Here is a 21,556-nt window from a genome sequence, read left to right as displayed (position 1 = left end):
CCTGTGCTCTGCAACAAGAGAAGCTACCGCAGTAAGAAACCTGTGTATCGGAACAAAGAGTAACCCACCCCCCACCACAACGCACTGCAACAAGAGAAAGCCCATACGCAGCAATGAAGACCTAGCCAAAAATAATACATAAATAAATATTTTTTTAAAAAGTCTTCTTTCAGTGTATCAGTAGATATTAGATTATTTCCTTCTCTGGCTCTTCCATTTCCATCATACCTTGACCAGTTATATGTACATATATATATATGTATTGTATGTTAGTCGCTCAGTTGTGTCTGACTCTTTACAATCCCATGGACTTTAGCCTGCCAGGCTCCTCTGTCTATAGGATTTCCCAGTCAAGAATACTGGAGTGGGTAACCATTCCCTTTTCCAGGGCATATTCTCGATCCAGGGATTGAACCCAGGTCCCCTGCATTCCAGGCAGATTCTTTACCATTTGAGCTACCAGGGAAGCCATATATAATCCAGTCTAGGACCCTAACACTGCCATAACACTGGATTCCATGAACCCTCTCTGCCTGTGAACACTGAATATTAGAAATAGTTCCTCCACCCCACAAATTTTTAACCGACCCTGCTTCTTTGCACCACTCATACTGCAACAGTGTGCATAATACCTTTAAACATGCAATTGTCTTCATTAACCTACACATTCATCTTCCCAGCAAGACTTTAATTACTCTGAGGACAGAGAAAATAACTGATCCACCCTTGCATGCTTCCCAGCACTTAGCTCCATGTATGGCAGGCATATCACACATGTCCAACAAGGAACAGATGTAGAGAGTTCACCTCCTTTCCCCAGCTCGATAAAAGAGCCCGCTCCTGTTATCACATGGAAACCATTGTGGGCTTATTATAGGAAGTCTTTAACTCCTAAATTGGTTCTATTCCAGAAAGCATCTCTGAGGTTATATGACACAGAAACCCATTAACCATCCCTGGAGGTATCAGTCACCAAGATGTGGTGTTGGATGGGGTCCTCTGAGTGTGGTGAAAGGACTGTGTATAATTGCTCTCTGGGAGCCGGTGGCTGTGGAACAGTGAAGGAAGGAAGAAGACAGGGAATGAAGGCAGCTTCTGCTACCAGCTGTGGCTTTGTCAAAATTCTAAAATACACAAAGGTCATTTGAGATAGTCTTCCACATTCTATTTTTTATTATTTTATTTTATTATTTATTATTTCCACCTGCACCGCAACTTTTTGCTGGTCTCTACCCACTCCAGTATTCTTGCCTGGAGAATCCCATGGACCGAGGAGCCTGGTGGGCTACAGTCCAAGAGTCGGACATGGCTGAGCGACTTAACTTTCCTTTTCACTTTCACCTTTCCTGTAAAAGCTCTTGTAGGAGTGGGAAATGAGAAAGACTAAAAGAGAGCGGAAGCTGATTTTAATGAGAATGGCAGCAGCTCTGATTAAACTAATATCCACTAAGCTTGGGATGACTAATAGCATTTTTAATTCTTCTTTGATTTGCATTTTGATGTCTTGCCCCACAGCAAAGTGTATCAGTTCCTGTTTTTCTCCAAGTTCATTCTCTGCAACTTTCTTACAGCTCTGGCTGCTTGTTTATCGCTGTGGCTGGTGCATGTGTGTGGTGGGGTGGGGGGTGTTGGGTTGGGGGGGTGGTCCTTTGTGTTTGTTTAGGCAGAATCACCATGGTCTTTAGCCTGAGGGAAAAGAGAACACTGAAGAGGGAAGACTGCACTGGGTCCAAGTGTGGGTTATTCGTAAATCAGGTGTTTGTAACTGAACAACTGCTTACACATCTAAATATCCTTCATCATGGCTATGTTACGAATCAACATTTTTGCACAAAGGTGAATGGGGGTTTTGTGGGGTTTGTAAGCTTGGATTTTGTGGGCCTGAAACTCTGATGTATGACTTTTTGCTCGAAAGTCAGGAATGTGTAGTATGTGGGAAAGTGCTCTTGGGGCTTAGAATCCATTTGGGGCTCCATTTCATAGTCTTTGCAGCTTGAAAAAATAATCCACTGAAAATCTTTGGTGGGGAATGGAGACTTCAAACAAGTTTTCTTTATTCTTTTGTGATTCCAGAAATTTGATTAGATCAATTAGGGAGAGGTCATATTTCCTAAATGTCCAGAGGGAATTTCATGTTTTATTCTTTGATAATTCACATACTGTTAAGAGTGTGAACAAGCCTCAGACATCAGAGAACATTGCCAGCTTCCTTGAAGAGTCTGTAAAAAAAAATAATATTTTTTGGGTCAATAATGTTTGATGTAAAAGTAATCAATCAACTACAATGATGGTGGCCTCCATTGTATTCCTTTATAATGTAAATCTCTATGTAGATAACATGGAGTTTAGGTAACTTGTAAATATGTATATATATGTTACTTACACAAATTTATATGTATGATGAAAAGTATATATAGCTGAACATATATACCACACGTATTTGCATCATAGTGTCATCTTTCATTATACACATTATATATACAATTCTACATAAAAAAAAAACTGAAATATGATTATTTCTGAAGCACTGTGAATGAATTTACAGCTCTGTAACTGACTCTAGCCCCCAGCACCTCTTCCCAACAAACGGACGTGCTGGGAAGGGTCCAGCTGGAACAGCTGTGTGACTGACAACATTCCCGAGCCCCTCGTGCCCTCAGCCCTGTACCTTTAATCCATTTGAAGCTGGATTAAAGTAGGGGTTGGTGTACTATTGTATCCTATTGACATATTCCTCCTTGCTCAGATGACATCCCTCTGTGGTCTAAATCCACAGACTCTTTCTGTAACTATATTTCTTACTGGTATTTTAAAATCACATTTTCTTTGGTTAACAAATATTTATTTAAACTTCTTTCTTTTTATAATTTTACTTTTGTTTATTTTTGACCGTGCTGGGTCTTCCTTGCTGCGTGTGGGCTTCCCTCTAGTTGCAGCAGGAGGGGGCTCCTTTCTAGAGCAGGTTTCTCACCGCGGTGGCTCCTCTTTTTGCAGGGCACAGGCTCTAAAGGCCACGGGCTTCAGCTGTTGTGGCACATGGGCCCAGTAGCTGCGTTCCGGTGCTCTAGAACATAGGCTCCATAGTTGTGGGGCATGGGCTAAGCTCCTCCGAGGCAGGTGGATCTTCCCAGACCAGGGATTGAACCTGTGTTTCCTTCACTGGCAGGTGGATTCTTTACCACTGAGCCACCTGGGAAGCCCCAGTGAATATTTACTGAAGGCCTACTGCGTTCAGATACCACAATGGGGAGGATGTTCCTCTTACTCTTAGGGAGCTCATCATCTAGAGAGAGTTACTGCCTTGTATTATGTGTCTAATAACTTGGTATAATTGTGTGTTTGGGTTTATAGATTTACGGATTTCTTATAAAGTATTTATGTGCAGATGTATTGAGGAGTAAGAGAGTTATATTACATAGTTATTTGCAATGAATTCTAAGTGCAGATCTAGGAACCAAATTAAGGGAAAAAGTCACTATAACGAGAAGATAAAGTACATCTTATAAACAAAAAAATAGAGTTTTAGCTTGTGAAGAAAATAAAAAAACCAATAATGTGCAGTTTTCTCACAGTGATTGGTGAGTTTCCAAATATCTCTAGCCTACGTTATTAAAGTTAAATAGGAAAACAATATATCTTCATAAGTCCTCATGTAACTGACTTTATAACTATGGTATTGATCAAATGTGGTTTCCCTTTACTAAGAAAAAAAGCCTTTAAAAAATCTCATATAACTTTTTGGTGATCAAATACTTTGTAGAGGGTAACGTTTTGATGAAGAAGGGGAGAATAAACCAGAAACACATGGATTACATTTACCTGTAAATGTGTAGATTTTTAAAGAGGTTACAAGGAAAATTTCTGACAAAAAGTCTCTTGATTTGGAGTATGAAATATATCTTAAAAAGACAGAAAAAGTAGATAACAGGAAAATTGAATATATAGCATCTACAAGTTGAATTGCTTTCCCATTCAAAAATGTCTAAGTCTATTCTGGAAAAGCATAGCAACTCCTAGAATGACTAGTCTGTGCTAAAAATTCAATTGCACAGTCTTACAGATATCACCCTGAATAATACAGGATTCCCAACAGGTGACTTGGAAAATCTCTTACTAGTAGCTGGGGAGTAGATACAATGCATGCGTGCATGCATGCATGCATCTGTGTGTGTGTGCGTGCATAAAACATCTTTTAGCATGTTTTTGATAATAGAGTGTTTATACCTCAATAATACATTGTCTTATCACATTTTATGATGCATTTACATGGATATCATTCACATGTATAAGGTTACACTCCTTTTTAAACTTAGAAAACATATCTAATAACTTTCTTGAAAGATGGATGCAGGTGTGCACACTTGAGCCTTCGGAAAGGAATGAGAGAGGAGACTTGGACACGTACTCCCTCCATTGTGAGGATGGTGGGGTTGTTCGTGGTTTTCCTTTCATCTCTGCTCTACTTTCAATTACCTATTGCCTGTGTAGGGGAGATTCCAGGGTTTCTGAAACAGCTTTTCACTGGACAACTGTAGGAAATTTCCTCCTTGCAGGATAATGATACGTATTCTGCAAATCTTCATGAAACCCAAATCATCCCCTTCTCTCTTACCATTTCCTCCTAGACACTGTCTAGTGTCCAAGGAGGACACTGAAGGGTTCCAGAGTTGACAGAAGGAGAGAACTACTCAGAAAACAGACCAAAGTTAGGGCGGCACCACACTGGTGTGTGGTCCTCAAGCCTGAAGTGGTTCATGGGTACAACCGGGGTTGGGGGGGGGGACCATGTAATTGGGGGAAGTGATTCAGTACATGGGGCCTCCTGACCAAAATCTCCCATAATGTCTAAATATTTCATACTTCAGCACTGTGCCCAGGGCTGGCTCTAGACCTCCAGGAATTGCTCTTGTGGACTTAACATTGAACTGAAGCCAAATGGGACTTGGAATCTCCCATGTCATTGCCTCTGTGATCCTGGTGAGCCAGTTGCCTCCCTCCCTGTACTAGCTCCTCTGACCAAGCTTCCTGGAGCTCCTGATGTCCAGAGTGGCTTGCTGACCATAAGGAACTGGAGGAGCTGTTTCCACACTCCAGTAGAAGCCTCTATGTGCGAATTCTTCATTTGTGTGAATACTTCTCTTTTGTTAAGTACCATTGATGAAAGTGAAAGATGAGAGTGAAAAAGTTGGCTTAAAGCTTAACATTCAGAAAATTAAGATCATGGCATCTGGTCCCATCACCTCATAAGAAATAGATGGTGAGACAGTGGAAACAGTGTCAGACTTTATTTTGGGGGGCTCCAAAATCACTGCAGATGGTGACTGCCGCCATAAAATTAAGATGCTTACTCCTTGGAAGGAAAGTTATGACCAACCTAAGTAGCATATTAAAAAGCAGAGACATTACTTTGCCAACAAAGGTCTGTCTGGTCAAGGCTATGGTTTTTCCAGTGGTCATGTATGGATGTGAGAGTTGGACTGTGAAGAAAGCTGAGCACCGAAAAATTGATGCTTTTGAACTATGGTGTTGGAGAAGACTCTTGAGAGTCCCTTGGACTGCAAGGAGATCCAACCAGTCCATCCTAAAGGAGATCAGTCCTGGGTGTTCATTGGAAGGACTGATGTTGAAGCTGAAACTCCAATACTTTGGCCACCTCATGCGAAGAGCTGACTCATTGGAAAAGACCCTGATGCTGGGAGGGATTGGGGGCAGGAGGAGAAGGGGACGACAGAGGATGAGATGACTGGATGGCATCACCGACTCGATGGGCATGAGTTTGAATAAACTCTGGGAGCTGGTGATGGACAAAGAGGCCTGGCGTGCTGCGATTCATGGGGTCACAAAATGTCAGACACGACTGAGCGACTGAACTGAACTGAACTGAACTGAACTGAACTGAAGTACCATTCAACCTTCTTGAATGACAATGAAGATAACTATGACTTTTTTATTTTTTACAGTGTCAGGCATGAATCACTTTCTGTTGCTCAGAAATTGTACATTTTTTCCTAGAATACTGTGAGATTTCTGATTTTCTAACATGGTTTTGGAGTTTACAGAATAGCTGTCTCATTCTTTTCTCACTATGGAGAGGGCCTGGTTGTTGCTTTGGCTCCATCATGGGGCTGGCACCACAGCCCTTGCAGTTCAGGCAAGAGCAGAGTATAACACTGCTCCTCACCCACAGATCTAGATCTTTCTTCACCCAAGCATTACTGGCAACATGTACAAATCCTGGCAAAGGACCCTGGCAGGTAAATCCCAGTGTTGCAATGGCAACCGTATCAATTGCAGGATCTCTAAAAGCACCAGGCAGTCAGGTCACCCTTCCCAGAAACTCTTGGGCATGTGGGCACATGTATGGCCAGGGAATTCCTGGGTCCTGAGCTTTGGCACCACCTAGAGCACTGCGTCCCAGGTGATCTTCTTCCAGTCCTTCCTAGTGGTCAGTCCTAGAAACACCTGCAGGGGGAGAGACTCTTGGTCTTAGAATGGCCTGGTTTCCCAGTCTCATAACAAGGGCAGAGCTGGAAGGGTTATGTGATACTGTGAGATTCTGGACCCATTTTTCAAGCCTGCCACTTCTTCACCCAATTCTCTATCAATGGCTCTTAAAAGTTTTTTAACTATGATCCAGAGAAATTTCAACCTAACAAAAATGCACACACATACACTGATATATAAGCTTCCCTAGTGGCTCAGTGATGGAGAATCCACCTGCCAAACAGGAGACCTGGGTTAGGCCCCTGGCTCAAGAAGATCCCCTGGAGAAGGAAATGACAACCCACTCCAGTATTCTTGCCTGGAAAATTCCATGGACAGAGGAGCCTGAGGGCTACAGTCTATGGGGTCACAAAGAGTTGGTCATGACTTAGTGACTAAACAACAACAACACTAATACATACACTATATGTAGTAGAAACAATAATTTCACAAAACATTACTTATCAGTGCATGCTACTGTACACAGGTATTTTCCTTATATTTTTTTCTTTTTCTTTTAATCCTAGTCAAAGCACAGCAAATTGATTTCCTGAGCTACAAATGGTCACAGCCCACAGTTTTCAATAAAGTGTTCTATATGATGTGGCCTATTTACTTGTTTAAAAAGATTTCAATAATATAATAATGATAACTGTGAATTACTTAGTATCTACCACATGTCAGGTACTGGGCTGAGTGCTTTATACACATTACCTCTAAACCTACAATACCTTTGCAAGGTAGATGTTATGCACATTTTACAAAAGAGATTCAAGTTTAAATAGCTTAAAATATCTTATTTGAAATACTTAATTATAAAATGCAGTTCAGCTTTTTGAAATATTTTTATTCATAAAGACTAAGTGGAGGGTACATATGTGTTTGTGTGTGTGTGTTTGTATGTAGACTGAGTGGAAGTTATATATGCGTTTGTGTGTGTAGATATATGTATTCATTATTTTATAGGATATACACATATATATATACATATATCCTATAAAATAATGAATAGATTCAGAAGAAGGTAGATTGCACGGATAGGAGCGGGTCTCTGAGAAAAATAATCCAATGAGCTTTGTGTAATAATTCATGAAACGATTATCAGGCTTAGGGTAGTATAGCTATAAAAGAAAAGCTTGTCCTGTATCAGCTAATAAAATTTTTGTAGGCTGAAATTTTTCTCTTTCTGGAGAGAAAATTTTAGTAATTTTGTTTTGGTCTCCCTTAAAATTTTATAAATTATTTCTTATCTTTTACGTATAGAAGTGAGAGTGCTACTCAAACGTGTCTCACCATATTGCCAACATTGTAATTAAAATGAAAAAATGCACCAGAGAGTCCATGTTATTTGATCTACTGATCTCTAAACACTTGGTTACATTAGGCTGATCATCCTCAACAGGAAATGATTCAATGACAGCGATATTTACCGCTTCTGTTTTTGTTCTGCTGTGTGTTTTAGTCTACTCCACACCATCGGTTCTGAAGAGGGAATCACAGTAATGTTCAAACATATTTTGTCTCTCTGGACAGTACAACACTCCTAGGCTCAAGAGTCAGGCTGAGAAATGACAGAGGACAGCCACCCCCTTTATGGATGTTCCTTGTGTCACTGGCTCCTGGCATTTATACAACTGTGCTAGGATGGATATTATCAAGTGTGTTGCTTTTCTTCAGCTCTAATACTTATCATCCATTTATATTGTGGGATCATTATAGTTTGTAGTTACATAAAAACAAAAACAAACAAACAAACAAAAACAACAAGCAATCTGTCTGGATTGTTCTTTATGCCCTGGAACAAGCCTTCTTGACCAATAGCCAGCAGAGCACAATCAGCTCTGAATCTCCAGCCAAATGTTAATTACTTTATCTCCTTCCTCGAAGTTTGTTAGCTTTCCTTTCTCCCAATCAGAGCTTTTCAGTGACAGCTGAACTGTACATGCCCACTGACAATCATAAGACATCAAGAAAACCAGAAGTTGTCCCACCTTAACACAATCTGCAGACCAAAAACAACAATATGCACACTGTAGGGCTTTTTTTCTTTGTTTTTCTCTGCAGGGTGGGGTGGGAAATAAAAGGAAATGATTCAGATTAAAGGAGAAAGAGGTTACATATGCAGGTTTTTAAGGAACTCTCAACTGATCATGTGACTTTTCAGGAACAGGAAACCATAAAGGTGAATTCAGATCTAAACATCTGTAGGCTAGGATCTATAATGGGCCAATGGATCAAACATGAAAAAAGAGCAACAGAAAAGAAGTAAGCCCTGCTTTAGTGAAATAAAATGCTCCCCAGAAGATAGTGGTACAAGTGCTACTTAGAAAAAATGAGGCCAGCATGGATGCAAGTAAATTCCTGGGTAAAGTTAAAGTGTTAGTTGCTCAGTCATGTCTGACGTTTTGTGACCCCATGGGCTCCTCTGTCCACGGGCTCCTCTGTCCATAGCCCACCAAGGCTCTGTCCATGGGCTCATGACATGGGCTCTCCATGGGCTCCTCTGTCCATAGTCCATCAGGCTCCTCTGTCCATGGGGTTTTGCAAGCAAGAATACTGGAGTGAGTTGCCATGCCCTTCTCCAGTTGATCTTCCTGACCCAGGGATCAAACCAGGGCTTCCCACATTGCAGGTGAATTCTTTACCATCTGAGCCACCAGGGAAGTCCCAAATTCTTGGGTATAATGATCTTAAATAAAACACCTATAAGACTTTACAAGGAGTTCACCTAAAAACAATTACCACGGAATAGTCTTCCAGTACATCATTAGCAATATTTTTCTAAAAATCTAATTGTTATTTATCTAGAATTCTTGCAGTAGTGACAGTGAGTGATGCGTAGGAGTCCACATGTGCTTATTTATCTCTTGACTTTTATAGTCATCCCTAAAGAACTACTTAGGCTTCCCAGGGGGCTCAGTGGTAAGGCATCTGCCTGCAATGCAGAAGGTGCAGGAGACGCAGGTCCGATTCCTGGGTTGGTAAGATCCCCTGGAGTAGGAAATGGCTACCCACTCCAGTATTCTTTCCTGGATAAGCCCATGGACAAGGGAGCCTGGTGGGCTACATTCCATGGAGACACAAAGAGTTAGAAATGACTGAGTGACTGACCACTCAAAGAACTACTTAGAATTGCAACAGTCAATATGGCAAGGATCCTGGACACACCTTTAATTCTATATTCTTAGAGTCCCCTTGTACTGTTAATCCTAAAATATTTTTTTCATTGCTTTATTACACAGGCTTCCTTAGATTACAAAGAAATATTTTTAATCCTCTTGCCTGGCATCAATCACCTTGTCACCTTCTCCTTGGCTTATGGGAATCTCCTCCTCCTTCATCAAGGCTTTATAAGGACAAAACTTCTCTCACACACTCAGTGACAATCATAAGACACCAAGAAAATTTTAAGTCATCAAGTACATAAGTCACTGGAAGGAAATCTGACAAAAATTTAAAAGGATATTAAACCCCCATAAGGCCATCCATTGGCAACTGATGGTGAAACAAGATGAATGATTGTCCTCAACTTCCTAGGAGGACAGCTCTCTAAAGAAACAGAGATGCCACCCAAGGCATGTAGATAATCACTGTTGAAGTTCATACTAGATAATCTGCACTTTTGATTGCAGAGCCCTACCTATAGTCATTCACTTAAAAGACAATTCACTGAAAGTAAAATTTGGATCTTTTCTTGCCAACAATGTTGGAATGATCAGGACCTACCTGAAAGATCAGAGAACTGAGTAATTATCCATCAAAGCTCACCTATAGTCTGCACACCTTGGGGATATTTTTTTAACTTAAAGGAATTTTTTTGTGTTTATTACCTAGATCTTTTTTTTTACACTAAGTTTCAAAAGTTAACTCTAGCCATGTGTACATTTTGTCACTTCTCTCATGAAATTGCTCATGAATAGCTATATTTTAAGACTGTTTTGTGTAATATGACATCACACAAAATAAACCAAAGCAGATTTTCTGAAATATTACATATGACAACTAAAGCCAAGATATGGCTCATGTCCAACATGGGTTCTGCTTCAAACATTTGGCTGGAGGAGAGAAAATAAAATTTTTTAAAAACTGGGAATATTTTTACATGAAACAGCAGTTACCAAGATCACAATTCTTTTTGTTTTCTTTCAGCATTGCTGAGTTTTCAGAACTTTTTTTTTTTTTAATCACATTGTCTGCATTTTAGACACAGGACATAAAACAGCTGAAGGCAACATTCCTCACTCATATTACTCATGCAAAGGCTCGTGATGTACAATAACAGAAGTCACGGTCAAAACACAAATAAGTTCATGATCCTCAAAACCAAGATTTGTAATTATTTCACACAAGTAGGACACTGCAAAAAACTATGCTGGTATTTTAGTGGGACAACAGCCTTTGAAACTAGAAGTATTTTTTCCAAATAAGATGTATGTGAAATGTACTTTTCCTAGTTTCATTTTCTCCTGATGCTGGGGGAGATTTTTGGGCTAACAGAAATCTTTAGTCATGAGATTTCCAGATGTGAGGTAGAAATACTGAGTCTCTCTCAGTTCCCGTTTAACCACTGGCTTCACCACTTCGGTCCTCAGTTTCTTTATCTGTAATTAAATGCTGTAAAAAGACAACATCTAAGGCTGCTTCCATTCTAAATTTGGGGAGTGTAGTTCTTTCAGAACCTGTTCATGAATTTTGTGGGTGTTTGACAAACCTTGTCTCAGTAAAAGAAGTGTGAGTTTAACTTGTTCACTGTGTTGTTTGCCATTTAACATTAACCTCTGTGCCATGATTCTTAATGTCTCCACATTGTGAATCACATGTTGCAGATATTAATTCAGTGATGTCATCTGGGGAAAATCCTTGTTTCACATGAGGGAGCTTCACCGACTAGTAGTCACAGTTTCCTGTGGCCTTCAGGCCTTGCCTTAAGATTTCTTAGAAATGGAGCTGGTGATAAATATTCCACAGTCCAATTAGAAAGGATAAGATAATTTTTACAAGTTAGATAGCCTCTCTGATTTGCTTCTCTGAGTAACTGAGGAGTGACGAATGTTAAAGCAAATATTATTTTAATATGTAAGTTTATTTGTACCACGCCTCCAAGACACAGATTGGTGATAATGCCTTATGAGTTGGTGTTAGGACACGGTAGCCCTAAGTATCATCTCACCATTTAAAAATACATCCTTCTCAGTGAAGCTTTTTAGTGTGAGCTTGTGTTCAAAGGAAGCAAACTTTATTTTGCTTCTTTTCAATCTTGTCATTATTTTAATAGATGTGTTTACACATATGCAAGGGAGAGAAAGAGTAAGAGGGAAGAAATCCTGTTAACTTAAAGGTTAAGGCAGGGAAGGTGAATGAGGAAAAAACAAATCCATCATTGTTAGCAGCATCACCTTATGCATATATTCCAGATAATTTTCATTCCTTATATTTATTTCATTCATATGAATATTTTTTTTTTAGGCACTGTGTTTATGTCTATACAAACTAACTAAGTAAGGAATTAGGACTTCCCATTAAATATGGTGGGTGAATTTCTAACTTTATCTCAACCTTATCCCAAAGTCCTACTAAAATCACAAAAAATTTTTTAAAAAGGTATAAAGAGTTCTGGGCTGGAGTCAGCTTTGCCTGGTGTCAAGAGACAATTGTTAAATACACAGGACTCTTACAAGCCATTATTAAACTACTGGTAGCTTGAAAATAGTCATAGTGTGAGTTGTTGTGTTTACTCCCTAAGTCATGTCCTGCTGTAGCCTGCCAGCTTCTCCATTCACGGGGTTACAAAAGAGTCAGACACAACTCAGCAACAAAACAACAATTGTCATTATAATAACAATTTTACGTTAAGTGAAAAGAGTAGTGAGGATAAAAGGTAACTGCATCTGCTTTTATTTGGGGTGAGGAATAGAGCAGATTGATAAAGCTAAATTTTTAACTTTCACAGTAACAAATTAAAGGATAATATCTGTAGCTGACTGGTTTCTTAAATCATACATATGTATTATTCTGGTAAAAAAATTAAATGTATAAAGCAAACAGAGCTTTCTTGCTGGTTCAGATGATAAAGAATCTGCCTGCAACGCAGGAGACCTGGGTTCAAAGCATGGGGCAGGAAGATTCCCTGGAGAAGGGATCTTCCAGCATTTTTGCCTGAAATATTCCTTGGACAGAGGAGCCTGGCAGGCTATATATAGTCCACGGGACTGAAAAGAGTCGGACACGACTGAGCAACTAACATATGTCATATAAAGCAAACAAAATAAAAGAAAAGCAATTAAGGTGGAAAACTTAGGCCAAATTCCATCACTTTTCCAACATTTCAACACCATTATTTGAGCCATTTAGACATTTTAAAAAACTGAAAATCATGACTTCAGTTTTCAAAGACTTCAGGGTCCCTCAAGGCTATAATTATGGTGTTGCCAGGGCTGTAATTTCATCTGAAGCTAAGGTCCTTTTTGAAGCTCATGTGGTTGCTGTCAGAATCCACTTTCTCATAGCTGTAGAGTCCAGGGTAGCCTGCTTCTCCAAGATCCCAGCAGGAGGGGACATTTCTGACTTCCAAACATTCTTTGAATGGACTCACTTGATTAAGTCAAACACACTCCAGATAATCTCCCTTTCAGTTCAGTTCAGTTGCTCAGTCGTGTCCGAATCCTTGCGACCCCATGAACCGTAGCATGCCAGGCCTCCCTGTCCATCACCAACTCCCGGAGTTCACCCAAACCCATGTCCATAGAGTCGGTGATGCTATCCAACCATCTCATCCTCTATTGTCCCCTTCTCCTCCTGCCTTCAATCTTTCCCAGCATCAGGGGCTTTTCAAATGAATCAGCTCTTCGCATCAGGTGGCCAAAGTACTGGAGTCTCAGCTTCAACATCCGTCCTTCCAATGAACACCCAGGACTGATCTCCTTTAGGATGGACTGGTTGGATCTCCTTGCAGTCCAAGGGATTCTCAAGAGTCTTCTCCAACACCACAGTTCAAAAGCATCAATTCTTTGGTGCTCAGCTTTCTTTATAGCCCAACTCTCACATTCATACTTGACCATTGGAAAAACCATAGCCTTAACTAGACAGACCTTTGGTGGCAAAGTAATGTCTCTGCTTTTTAATATACTATCTAGGTTGGTCATAACTTTCCTTCCAAGGAGTAAGCCTCTATTAATTTCATGGCTGCAGTCACCATCTGCAGTGATTTTGGAAAATAAAGTCAGCCACTGTTTCCACTGTTTCCCCATCTATTTGCCATGAAGTGATGGGACCGGATGCCATGATCTTAGTTTTCTGAATGTTGAGCTTTAGACCAACTTTTTTACTCTCTTCTTTCCCTTTCATCAAGAGGCTCTTTAGCTCTTCTTCACTTTCTGCCATAAGGGTGGTGTCATCTGCATATCTGAGGTTATTGATATTTCTCCTGGCAATCTTGATTCCAGCTTGAGCTTCCTCCAGCCCAGCATTTCTCATGATGTACTCTTCATATAAGTTAAAGAAGTAGGGTGACAATATACAGCCTTGACGTACTCCTATGCCTATTTGGAACCAATTGTTGTTCCATGTCCAGTTCTAACTGTTGCTTCCTGACCTGCATACAGGTTTCTCAAGAGACAGGTCAGGTGGTCTGGTATTCCCATCTCTTTCAGAATTTTCCACAGTTTATTGTGATGCACACAGTCAATGGCTTTGGCATAGTCAATAAAACAGAAATGGATGTTTTTCTGGAACTCTCTTGCTTTTTCAATGATCCAGCAGATGTTGGATCTTGGCAATGTTGGCAAGATCTCTGGTTTGGCAATTTGATCTCTGGTTTCTCTGCCTTTTCTAAAACCAGCTTGAACATCTGGAAGTTCATGGTTCATGTATTGCTGAAGCCTGGCTTGGAGAATTTTAAGCATTACTTTACTAGTGTGTGAGATGAGTGTAATTGTGTGGTAGTTTGAGCATTCTTTGGATTGCCTTTCTTTGGGATTGGAATGAAAGCTGACCTTTTCCAGTCCTGTGGCCACTGCTGAGTTTTCCAAATTTGTTGGCATATTGAGTGCAGCATTTTCACAGCATCATCTTTCAGGATTTGAAATAGCTCAACTGGAATTCCCTTTAGTGTAAATCAAAATTAACTAATTTGGGGTCTTAATTACACTGACATTCCCTGGTGGCTCAGTGGTAAAGTATCCGCCTGCCAATGCAGGAGATGCAAGAGACTCAGGTTTGATCCCTGGGTGGGGAAGATCCCCTGGAGAAGGAAATGAAAACTCACTCTAGTATTCTTGCCTGGGAAGTCCCATGGACAGAGGAGCCTGGAGGGCTGTAGTCCAGGGGGTCACAAAAGAGTCAGACATGGGTAGAATAGCCATTTTGACAATATTGATTCTTCCAATCCATGAACACGGTATGTTTCTCCATCTGTTTGTGTCCTCTTTGATTTCTTTCATCAGTGTTTTATAGTTTTCTATGTATAGGTCTTTTGTTTCTCTAGGTAGATATACTCCTAAGTATTTTATTCTTTTTGTTGCATTGGTGAATGGTATTGTTTCCTTAATTTCTCTTTCTGTTTTTTCATTGTTAGTATATAGGAATGCAAGGGATTTCTGTGTGTTAATTTTATATCCTGCAACTTTACTATATTCATTGATTAGTTCTAGTAATTTTCTGGTAGAGTCTTTAGGGTTTTCTATATAGAGGATCATGTCATCTGCAAACAGTGAGAGTTTCACTTCTTCTTTTCCTATCTGGATTCCTTTTACTTCTTTTTCTGCTCTGATTGCTGTGGCCAAAACTTCCAACACTATGTTGAACAGTAGTGGTGAGAGTGGGCACCCTTGTCTTGTTCCTGATTTCAGGGGAAATGCTTTCAATTTTTCACCATTGAGGGTGATGCTTGCTGTGGGTTTGTCATATATACCTTTTATTATGTTGAGGTATGTTCCTTCTATTCCTGCTTTTTGGAGAGTTTTAATCATAAATGAGTGTTGAATTTTGTCAAAGGCTTTCTCTGCATCTATTGAGATAATCATATGGTTTTTATCTTTCAATTTGTTAATGTGGTGTATTACATTGATTGATTTGCGGATATTGAAGAATCCTTGCATTCCTGGGATAAAGCCCACTTGGTCGTGGTGTATGATTTTTTTAATATGTTGTTGGATTCTGTTTGCTAGAATTTTGTTAAGGATTTTTGCATCTATGTTCATCAGTGATATTGGCCTGTAGTTTTCTTTTTTTGTGGCATCTTTGTCAGGTTTTGGAATTAGGGTGATGGTGGCCTCATAGAATGAGTTTGGAAGTTTACCTTCTTCTGCAATTTTCTGGAAGAGTTTGAGTAAGGTAGGTGTTAGCTCTTCTCTAAATTTTTGGTAGAATTCAGCTGTGAAGCCATCTGGTCCTGGGCTTTTGTTTGCTGGAAGATTTTTGATGACAGTTTCGATTTCCTTGCCTGTGATGGGTCTGTTAAGATCTTCTATTTCTTCCTGGTTCAGTTTTGGAAAGTTATACTTTTCTAAGAATTTGTCCATTTCATCCAAGTTGTCCATTTTATTGGCATAGAGCTGCTGGTAGTAGTCTCTTATGATCCTTTGTATTTCAGTGTTGTCTGTTGTGATCTCTCCATTTTCATTTCTAATTTTGTTAATTTGGTTCTTCTCTCTTTGTTTCTTAATGAGTCTTGCTAATGGTTTGTCAATTTTGTTTATTTTTTCAAAAAACCAGCTTTTAGCTTTGTTGATTTTTGCTATGGTCTCTTTAGTTTCTATTGCATTTATTTCTGCCTTAATTTTTAAGATTTCTTTCCTTCTGCTAACCCTGGGGTTCTTCATTTCTTCCTTCTCTAATTGCTTTAGGTGTAGAGTTAGGTTATTTATTTGGCTTTTTTCTTGTTTCTTGATGTAAGCCTGTAATGCTATGAACCTTCCCCTTAGCACTGCTTTTACAGTGTCCCATAGGTTTTGGGTTGTTGTGTTTTCATTTTCATTCATTTCTATACATATTTTGATTTCTTTTTTGATTTCTTCTATGATTTGTTGGTTATTCAGAAGCGTGTTATTTAGCCTCCAGGTGTTTGAATTTTTAACAATTTTTTTCCTGTAATTGAGATCTAATCTTACTGCACTGTGGTCAGAAAAGATGACTGGAATGATTTCAATTTTTTTGAATTTTCGAAGACTAGATTTATGGCCCAGGATGTGATCTATTCTGGAGAAGGTTCCGTGTGCACTTGAGAAAAAGGTGAAGTTGCTTGTTTTGGGGTGAAATGTCCTATAGATATCAATTAGGTCTAGCTGGTCCATTGTGGCTATTCTACCCAAAGCAATCTATAGATTCAATGCAATCCCTATCAAGCTACCAACGGTATTTTTCACAGAACTAGACCAAAGAATTTCACAATTTGTATGGAAATACAAAAAACCTCGAATAGCCAAAGTAATCTTGAAAAAGAAGAATGGAACTGGAGGAATCAACCTGCCTGACTTCAGACTCTACTACAAAGCCACAGTCATCAAGACAGTGTGGTACTGGCACAAAGACAGAAATATAGACCAATGGAACAGAATAGAAAGCCCAGAGATAAATCCACGAACCTATGGACACCTTATCTTTGACAAAGGAGGCAAGGATATACAATGGAAAAAAGACAACCTCTTTAACAAGTGGTGCTGGGAAAACTGGTCAACCACTTGCAAAAGAATGAAACTAGAACACTTTCTAACACCATACACAAAAATAAACTCAAAATGGATTAAAGATCTAAATGTAAGACCAGAAACTATAAAACTCCTAGAGGAGAACATAGGCAAAACACTCTCCGACATAAATCACAGCAAGATCCTCTATGACCCACCTCCCAGAATATTGGAAATAAAAGAAAAACTAAACAAATGGGATCTAATGAAACTTAAAAGCTTTTGCACTACAAAAGAAACTATAAGTAAGGTGAAAAGACAGCCGTCAGATTGGGAGAAAGTAATAGCAAATGAAGAAACAGACAAAGGATTAATCTCAAAAATATACAAGCAACTCCTGCAGCTCAATTCCAGAAAAATAAATGACCCAATCAAAAAATGGGCCAGAGAACTAAACAGACATTTCTCCAAAGAAGACATACAGATGGCTAACAAACACATGAAAAGGTGCTCAACATCACTCATTATTAGAGAAATGCAAATCAAAACCACAATGAGGTACCATTACACACCAGTCAGGATGGCTGCTATCCAAAAGTCTACAAGCAATAAATGCTGGAGAGGGTGTGGAGAAAAGGGAACCCTCTTACACTGTTGGTGGGAATGCAAAGTAGTACAGCCACTATGGAAAACAGTGTGGAGATTCCTTAAAAAACTGGAAATAGAACTGCCATATGACCCAGCAATACCACTTCTGGGCATACACACTGAGGAAACCAGATCTGAAAGAGACACATGCACCCCAATGTTCATCGCAGCACTGTTTATAATAGCCAGGACATGGAAGCAACCTAGATGCCCATCAGCAGGTGAATGGATAAGGAAGCTGTGGTACATATACACCATGGAATTTTACTCAGCCGTCAAAAAGAATTCATTTGAACCAGTCCTAATGAGATGGATGAAACTGGAGCCCCTTATACAGAGTGAAGTAAGCCAGAAAGATAAAGAACATTACAGCATACTAACACATATATATGGAATTTAGAAAGATGGTAACGATAACCCTATATGCAAAACAGAAAAAGAGACACAGAAATACAGAACAGACTTTTGAACTCTGTGGGAGAAGGTGAGGGTGGGATGTTTCAAAAGAACAGCATGTACACTATCTATGGTGAAACAGATCACCAGCCCAGGTGGGATGCACGAGACAAGTGCTCCAGCCTGGTGCACTGGGAAGACCCAGAGGAATCGGGTGGAGAGGGAGATGGGAGGGGGGATCGGGATGGGGAATAAGTGTAAATCTATGGCTGATTCATATCAATGTATAAGAAAACCCACTGAAATGTTGTGAAGCAATTAGCCTCCAACTAATAAAAAAATTTAAAAAAAAAAAAAAAAAAGAGTCAGACATGACTTGGCAACTAAACAACCACAACAAGCCCTTTTATAAAACTTCTGAAAGAGTGCTATTATTAATAAAGCAAACCAAAGAGTTATATTAATCTATGTTACCATTAAAAATGTTAACAGTCAGTTAAATTTCAGCATTAATTTCTTGCTCTCTATTCCTATCTTTCATTGAATAACTTTATATGTCTTTAATTTTTGTGTGTGAATACATTTTGAGTTCCTCGAACTCTAGGTAACTAATTTTTCTCTTTTATATTGGTCACCACATCTCAGAAATAAGGAGTAGTTTCCAATTTTCTTCTTTAAAACCTTTGTGTGAAAAAAAAATCTTTGTGTTATTTTCAGCATTCAACAAGTGCTAAAATTGCAAATTTGATCAAGAGAATAACTAAGTGGTATATTAAGTGGTATTTTAGGAGAAGTATATTTAGCATAAGAAAATGTCTCCAAAATAAAACTATTTCAAATTTTTGAACATCTATTAGCAAAGCTACCATTATATATTATTCACCATAGAAAAATCTCATTCATATTCAACCAAAATTCATTCCTTTTACTTATTAGAAAATAAAATTAATCATATTAAGAGAAATATGTTAAAAGAATTTTAGCCAGTGTATAAGGCTGAATGAGGAAGAAATAAAAGTATAGCAATGATAAACACCAAATTCAATACTCAGTATTTTATAATAACCTACAATGGAAAAGAATCTGAAAAAATATATATAAGTATAACTGAATCACTTGGCTGTACACTTGAAACTAACACAACATTATAGATTAACTATAATTCAATAAAAAAATTTTAAAAACCCGAAAAATGGAACTTCCCTGGTAGTCCAGTGGTGAAGACTCTGCACTTCCACTGCAGGAGGCATAGGTTTGATCCCTGATCCAGGGTTCAGTTCCTGCTCAGGGGACTAAGATCTTGCATGCTGCATAGTGTAGCAAAAGGCAAAACAAACAAACCCCCCAAATATCTGGAATCTCAGAAGGAAAAAATAAAATCGAAAAAAATAAAAAAGTAAAATGATAAACAGCTTACAATCTAGCACAGACCATCTGATGATTTCATGTTACTGCAAAATAGACTATTTTCTGACCAAGCAGGTCATATAATAATATGCCTAGGTGTTAAACTGTCAAAAGAATTTTAAAATTTTAGTTCTTTCATTCATTTTCTAATTAAAAGTTTGGGAAAAACTAGAAATTTTTGTATTTTATAATGTGGATTTGGCTTTGCTGTTAACAATTTTTTAAAAAATACAAAATATGACAATAAAATTTTTCTTTCTACTAAGCATTTTTGTGATAAGAACTCTTTTATTTTCATTCTTAGAAGGACTTTAAGCATGAGATTTCCACTTCATAGTATATTTATCAAACAGCTTATTTTTAATCAATGTGAGGAGAGATAAGTTAATAGAGCACCCTCACCCTCTACACAGAAGTGGCAGGATGAATTTTCAAATTGTTCCATTAGAGAAGTGCCCCACTATATAGAGCTACATGTCTTTAGCTGGAGTTTTCACTGTTAATAGGTGCTTCCATGAAACTTGCTTAAAGAGATAGCATCTCCCTGTTAAAATGATAATATAGGAAGTTTATGTGGATTTTTTTAAAAAATCACAAATCACATACACTTAACATCTTAAACAAATTTTATCCTTCCTAAGCTTTTTAAAAATTAAATTCCTCTTACTCATCTTAGTACTTATCTACACACTATTAGCATGGGCATTCTTGAAAGCAAAAATTCTTTAAAACTGCATCTTCTCATGACTATTTACAGGGAGCTACTGGAAGCCTGAGCTAGAGAATACAGATTTAGGTAAATGTGATGCTGCCTGCATCTATATATAATAAGATGGACTTCTCATGGTTTATGTAGTACATATTGTTATAAGTTATAAACGTTGAAAAGTAATTAATCTCCTATCAAAGAGAGCCCGAGGCAAAGTTAAATTGTATAAATGTTGTCATACGCATTCACAATCTTTTCTTAGCTATGTTCCTTACTCTAGCCACCCCTTTTTTGTTATACCCATAGTTAAAAACACAGACACTGAGTCAGACAGAATCAGTTACAATTTTAGCAATTTCGGAGCTACTTTCTTTACTTCTCTGACCACCTCCAATGAACACCCAGGACTGATCTCCTCTTTATCTGTAGACTCCTCTTTATCTGTAGACTCCTCCAAGTCTTTATCTGTAGAATGTTGACAACAATGCCAACATCATGGTGTTATTGTGAGAAATTACTGCCTTGATGTATATGAAATGCTGACACCAGTCCCTGCCCGGTAGAATATACTAAACAGAGGCTCTCTGAATTCTCACTCTCCCCATCATTGATAGAGTTGGAGCAGCAAGAATATCAGTGCTAGAGGAAGTGGCAGCAATTGAAGCAACGTTGGTTTAAGGCCCCTCCCCTACAGCAGAAAATTTTCCTGGTGGCTCGGACAGTAAAGAATTCGACTGCAGTGTGGGAGACCTGGGTTCGATCCCTGGGTTGGGAACATCTCCTGGAGAAGGGAATGGCTATCCACTCCAGTATTCTTGCCTGGAGAATTCCATGGACAGAGGAGCCTGGTGGGCTACAGTCCATTGGTTCGCAAAGAATCAGACACAACTGAGAGAATTTCACTCACTATACTCTGCCTGGCAAGATAAGATGTTAGAGTCTTTATTCTTATTTATCTGGCAATTCTCCCCATTTACCTTTGAGAGCATGGGGAGTGGTCTTAAATTTATTTTTGCTTTATTCATACTATGTGAGTTTGCTTTCTTGTAAAATCATCTATACCTCTGTGTGTGTTGCAGCTGTGGGGCTTCCCAGGAGGAACAGTAGTAAAGGATCTGCCTGCCCATGCAGGAGACACAAGAGATGCCTGTCTATCATCCATCTGTCTATCTATCTATCATCTATCTGTCAACATATATATTTTAATTCTACCTTTGGGTCTAGAAAATTAGTCTTTAATCAAGTGAATACACTTGCTTTTTACTTCTCAGTTCCCAAGGTGACTGGGAGG

General features: G+C 38.8%; 1 long non-coding RNA gene across 1 annotated transcript in view; it reads right to left on the bottom strand.

The window, feature by feature from the left end:
* Positions 1 to 1,152: 1,152 nt before the first annotated feature.
* LOC122688703 overlaps positions 1,153 to 21,556 on the bottom strand; it is a 143,166-nt gene continuing 122,762 nt past the window's right edge. Inside the window, exon 3 of the long non-coding RNA XR_006339547.1 lies at positions 1,153 to 2,219. This is a non-coding gene — a long non-coding RNA (uncharacterized LOC122688703). The remainder of the gene's footprint in view (positions 2,220 to 21,556) is intronic.

This window comes from Cervus elaphus, chromosome 33 (assembly GCF_910594005.1).
Source record: "Cervus elaphus chromosome 33, mCerEla1.1, whole genome shotgun sequence".
Lineage (NCBI taxonomy): Eukaryota > Metazoa > Chordata > Mammalia > Artiodactyla > Cervidae > Cervus > Cervus elaphus.
Note: the sequence above shows the minus strand (reverse complement) of the source record. Positions and strands in the feature narration are given on the sequence as shown.